General features: G+C 45.8%; 1 pseudogene; it reads right to left on the bottom strand.

The window, feature by feature from the left end:
- Positions 1 to 4,494: 4,494 nt before the first annotated feature.
- On the bottom strand, positions 4,495 to 5,857 carry LOC134625682 (uncharacterized; annotated as a pseudogene).
- Between the last annotated feature and the right edge of the window lie 242 nt (positions 5,858 to 6,099).

Genomic DNA, 6,099 nt, shown 5'->3' with positions numbered 1-6,099 from the left:
CCCTTAATTACTGAATTCTGTCTAATTGCTGCTGCTAGTGGTTCAATAAAAATTGCAAACAGTGAAGGGGAGAGTGGGCATCCCTGCCTGGTGCCCCTCAGGAGACAGAAGCTGGAGGATGTCTGGTCATTTGTTCTGACACAAGCTGTTGGGGAATTATATAATATTTTTAACCAGCTGATGAAAGAAGATCCAAAACCAAATTTGTGTAAAGTTGCAAATAGAAATTTCCAGTTAACTCTGTCAAACGCTTTTTCTGCATCTAAAGAAAATATTGTAGTTTCAAGGTTTTTACTGTATGAGTAGTCTATCAAATTAAGTAATCTACGTGTATTTGTTGATGAGTGCCTACCTTTTATGAAACCAGTTTGGTCAGGATGAATTAAGAGGGGGGTTATTTTCTCTAGTCTCTTCGAGAGAGCTTTGCAGATTATTTTAAGGTCTACATTTATAAGGGATATTGGACGATAGCTTGAGGGATATACAGGGTCTTTGCCTGGTTTTAGCAGGAGATTAATGTTTGCAGAATTCATATTTGATGGGAGTCTGCCATTTTCTTTGATTTCCAACAGCGTTCTGTAAAAAATTGGGGCTAAAATCGTCCAGAATTCTTTGTAGAATTCTGCAGGAAAGCCGTCTGGACCTGGAGCCTTATTATTGGGCATACTTATCAGGGCTTCCTGGAGTTCACCTGGTGTCAGTGGCGAATCCAATGCCATTGCTTGAGAGTCTAATAATTTTGGGAGAGTTATGTTGTCTAAAAACTGATCAATTTCCTTTTTAGATGGGTTTATTTGTGGTGAATACAACGTTTTATAGAAATCCCTGAAGATGTTGTTTATTTGTTTCGGGTCATATACTGTATTCCCAGATGAGTCTTGAACAGCACATAGAGTTGTTTTTTCTTTATTTATTTTTAGCTGGTTTGCTAGAAATTGACCGGATTTATTACCATGTTCATAATTTTGTAAGCGTAGTCTTTGTACTAAGAATTTTGTTTTTTTATCAATTATCTCATTTAATTCTAGTTTTGTTTTGCGTATTTTGTTCAATGTTTCCTGATCTTGGTCGGACGCATAGGCTTCTTCTAGTGATTTGATGGTTTTTTCTAATTCCTGGATATTTTTGTTTTCTTTTTTCTTTTTATGTGATGAGAAAGAAATTATTTTACCTCTCATCACAGCTTTCCCTGCTTCCCATAGAACAGAAGCTGATGTTCCGGGAGTGTCATTAAAGTCTAAATATGAAGTCCACTCTTTTTTAAAATATTTAATAAAGTCTTCATCTTTAAGCAGTGATGTATTAAATCTCCAGTTTTTACTAGGCGTAGTATTATTCTTGTGCATTAGTGTTAAAGATACAGGAGCATGATCGCTGACAGCTATAGGGTGAATCTCAGTGTCTGAAATGTCCCTCAGCAGTGAGCTGCTGACCAAAAAATAATCCAGACGAGAGTAGGAGTGATGGACATGTGAGAAAAAAGTATATTCCTTACTGGTGGGGTGAAGGGAGCGCCATGCATCGCAAAGACCAAAGTCGCTCATATACTGTTTGATTATATTTATGGACTGCCAATTACGCTGAGTTCCTGCTGTATTGAGCCTATCCATTTCTTCATTTATTCCAAGGTTGAGGTCGCCTCCAAGAACAAGTGTGCCATCTAAGTGTTCGGAGAGTGCACTGAAAAAACCGTGAAAGAATGAGGGATCATCAACATTTGGACCATATACACTTACAATACATAGCTTTTTATCAAGTATAGATAGTTTAATGATTAAGAATCTGCCCTCTGGATCTATAACTGTATCGAGTACTGTGAAATTAATTTTTTTATGGATTAAAATTGCTACTCCCCTTTGTCTAGAATTATAACAAGCTGAGAACACATTAGGAAACTCAGGTGTTTTAAGTTCATTCGAACCTCTAAGAGGTCTGTGGGTCTCTTGTAAAAGGACAACATCTGCCTGTAGTTTTTTGAGTTGGTTAAATATTTTTAACCTCTTTTCTCTGGAGCCTGCTCCATTTACATTCCATGTAACGAATCTTAGTGCACCCATAGATGTCTGTGTATAACTAGGGGTGTGCGCTGTGTGTGTCGCTTAGACAGGTGGAGAGAATACATCACTTGTTCGTAAATAAAAAGAGGGGGAAAGAGAAAAAATGTGTGGTGAGATGCTCCCTGAGTCTGACTATGTGTGTGCATATTTACTAATATGAGTACGCTTGGTTTAAGTGTGTGTATCCTATACGACTGTGTGCGCTGTCTGATGTAAATGTGCTGCCGTTGAGCGCATGGCTGTGCGTGATCGTGCTGTGCGTATGTGTCCAAATAAAGGATGTTGTTTGTGGATGAGTGTGGAAGCAGGTGATCGAAGCAGTGAAAGAAAGAAAAAAGAAAGAAAGAAACCAAGGACAAGGGTGAGCAGCATAAAAACAAGAGGGGGAAAAAAGAGAACAAAAAACGAGAAGAAAAAAAAAAATCCGGAAACATTCCGATCAAACCATGTGTGTACACCTGTGAGCATGAGCGCGCTTGTATTTAAAAGGTTCCTTCATGTAATGATCTGCTAGAGGGTGTGGGGAGCCATAGCCCCGTCCTCCAGGGCATGAAGCAGGTATGGGGGAGATCCAGGCTCCAGACATCCAGAGGCCCTCAGAGCACAAGAGACCAAGGAAGACCAACAGAGGGGGAACCGTGCCACTATCCCAGAAAGAGCTGAGGAGAGCCCAATCAGACGGCCAACTCCTGTTATGAGAGTGTGAGTAATGTGAATGTCTAAGTTGTGGGGTAAAATTGAGGCACAGGCAGCCAGAAGGGGACAGAGGGGGGGTGCCTCCCCTGCACCCTGGTTACACACCTTTACCCCAAGGCCCTGCATGTGTGGGTCATTGTGGTGGAGCGGGAAGAGGGAGGCAGCTAGAGATGGGGAGGGAAGGAAGGGAGGGGCCCCTCCCTGGGGCCAGCTCCCCCGCTGACCCCAGTAGGCACCCCCATACTCTGCAAACCACCAGGGCAAGCTGGTCCAGGTCCATCCGGACCGGATGTTACATGTATTGGTTACAGATCACTTTTTTTTTTTTAGTTTACTCGGGGATCGGGCTGGATATCGGGCATCCTGCACCACCCATGTGATCTGGAGCGTAGCGGAGACATTTCTGCACTGCTTGGGTGAAGGCAAACTCAGAAACAGCATTTACCCCCACCTGCTGAGTCAGGCCATCTGGGCCACAAACAAACACAAAAAGAAGAAAAAATGGCCAAATTAGAGCTGAAATATGAATAACCTCTTGTCACTTGTCTTCAGCAGGGAGAAAGCATCTACGCTATTAGGCTGATTAATATGAAAGTCACAAAGCAGAAATCAGCAAACTGCTGCCTCACTTTGATTAATTCACTAGCAGGGACCACATCCTTGGTAACGATGAGGGATGAGGAAGGGTGAATAGTGCTGCGGTTTGGAGAAGGCCTTGAAGGGGACTGGCGACGGCTCTCGGGCCGGGCAGATCCCCCAAGAAGGCATCCCCTACAGGAGCGAAGACTGGGCATTACGGAGGTCTTGGAGATTGTTGTGAATGTATAAGAGGTAGGCTTGTGATGACCATCAACCCAGGAGCTTGATTAAGTGGTTGGGGATTCCTTTGCGGGAGGCAGAAGTCGCGGCGCCGATGCGGAAGGAATGGCCAGAGAAGAGATTTGGAGGAATCCCGGAGGACAAGAGCACTTGACGAAAGTGTGAGAGGAACCATGTCCTGGTTGGAGCGTGGCCAGATTCGGTGATGAACAGAGGATCTGAAGGTAAGGCGTGCTGAGATTTTCTGAGGTCGAGGTAGTGGATTAGTGATTCGAAGGGACTTAAAGTTGAGTTTATTTTGAAGTAGTATATAGGCGTGGGGCTGCCCGATTGATTGGTTTTGCTTCATTTGAGGGAGAAAATGAGGCAGTCTTCGAGACTGGGTGGATGTCACTCAAGCACGGGTGAAGAGTCAGATGGAACTTTGAAGATGAGGAGGTGACCTCGGAACAGCGTAAGAAGCTGAAGAAATCGAGCAGGAATATGGCTTCGAGTGTGCGTGCCAGGAAGTAGTCGCTATACTTCAGCCGGAGGGTAGAGATGTAGCGATGTAGAAGATCTGAAGTTAGGGGTAAGCGGTGTAGGGTCGTGGCAGGTGACTGACGCTGGAGACCTTTGATAAGTAGTGATATCTGGGATGACATAATGGTTGGGCATGGTAAACCTGTGAGCAGTTTGGCAAAGAAATTGATGCCGCTGAGGTATGTCTTTATGGTGGGAATTTTGATGCTCAGGAACCAGAAGGCATGAGATATGAAGCTGGAAACTGTTGCGATGTCGAATGACGGGAAGGGCAGGTTGAAGTTATGATGGAATGAATGGAACGTGTTCCAAGCGGTCCAATAGGAGGACAATGTGCTTGCTGCGAGGCTATTTATAATCGCATCTTGGGAGATGCTGATGAGTTCTGCGATGCTGGAATTTAGATCTCAAACGTCGTGGCTGAAAATGGAGGAACTGGGGTCGTAGCTGCCTCTGCGTGGGGCGCCAAGGCTCTGAATGTCTGGAGGGAGAGACGAGACAGGGAGTCAGCAATGGAATTGAAGTGGCCTGCAATGTGTTCTGCTCTGATTAGGAACTGATGGGTGACTGATAGCCACGTGAGCCGCCACATGAAGGAAGGAGAATTGCTTCGGCCTTTGTTGATAATGTCGACTACGGTAAAGTTGTCGGACCGAATGAGGATGGATTTTTTTGACCATTTGTGGCCCCACAGTAAGTCTGCGATGACTACTGGGTAGATTTCGTAAACGGCTGATGAAGGCAGGAACCGATCGTGGATATATTCATGGAACTCAGGAGGCCAAGCTGAAGAGAACCACCTTCGGCCGTAATAGCCTCCAAAGCCGGCAGAAGGGGCGGCATCTGTGAAGAGCTGAACGTCATCGGGGTGGGACAGCTGATCGTCGTAGAAGAAGGTGATGCCGTTCCAGTTAGCGAGCAGAAGTTGCCAGAGACGCAGTTCGGCCCTGGAAGAGCTATCCAGCGTGATGGAGTCAAGGAGTGATGGTTTAGATGCAGCGAGTGAAAGCAAGTGAGAGATAAAGGAGCGGCCTTGAGGGATTATGCGTAGAGCAAAGTTTAAGTGTCCCAATAGGGAGAGCAGCTGTCGTTAGGAGCAAGTGGGAGCGAGGAGAAAGTTTTGGAGGAGAAGGGTGATGCGATTGAGCTTTTTGATGGGCAGGGAGGCCTGGAAACGTTCAGTGTTGAGGGTTATCCCGAGGAACTCCAGGGATGTTAAAGGTCCCTCTGTTTTCTCTTCTGTCAAAGGAACACCGAGTTCGGAGAAGACAGACCTGAGAGTGGATAACCCGTGAGCTGGTGGTGACATGGGAGGGGAGATGACTAGGAAGTCGTCGATGAGGTGAACCAAAAAGGCAGCTTTTCAGAGAGGATCCAACATAGAGCTTCGGAGAGTGAATCGATGAGCTTGGGGCTGCTTTTGCAACCGAAGGTCTGCAATAGGCATCCCTCCACTTGACTCCGAACAGGTGCCAGAAGTCGAAGGGAATCGGCAAGTCCTCAAAGGCATTTGTGATCTCGGCTTTAGAAAGCCATGCACCTCTGACGGTGAGTTTAATAAGAGAAATGGCATGGCTCACTGTTGAGTATTTGAGAGAGTAGTCGTTGCTGGGAATGAGGCTATTTATCCTTGGAATCTGACTGCCGTGGGGAGCAGAAAGATCGATGATGATGCGCTTTTTTCCAGAATATTTCCTGGTGGCGACGCCCAGAGGGTTGATGCGAAAGAGGGGGAAGGGAGGTTCGGGGAAGGGTCCAATCATGAAACCCTCCCTGACTTCCTTGGTGAGCAGGCTGTCGACGGTTTCTGGGTCTTTGAGTGCTGACTGCAGGTTTTTGCAAGTGCAAGAAACCGATGGCTGGGAGACGATCCCTGGGTGGAAGTCTTTCAAGAAACCTTTTACTAAGAAGTTGATGAAGTCTGGGTTAGGGTGATTTTTTAAGGCGTCTTTTAGTGCCGAAATGTGGATGGGTGTGGAGGCTGACAGAGCTAGTCATGGCTTGG

This window comes from Pelmatolapia mariae, linkage group LG4 (genome assembly GCF_036321145.2).
Source record: "Pelmatolapia mariae isolate MD_Pm_ZW linkage group LG4, Pm_UMD_F_2, whole genome shotgun sequence".
NCBI classification, from domain to species: domain Eukaryota; kingdom Metazoa; phylum Chordata; class Actinopteri; order Cichliformes; family Cichlidae; genus Pelmatolapia; species Pelmatolapia mariae.
Note: the sequence above shows the minus strand (reverse complement) of the source record. Positions and strands in the feature narration are given on the sequence as shown.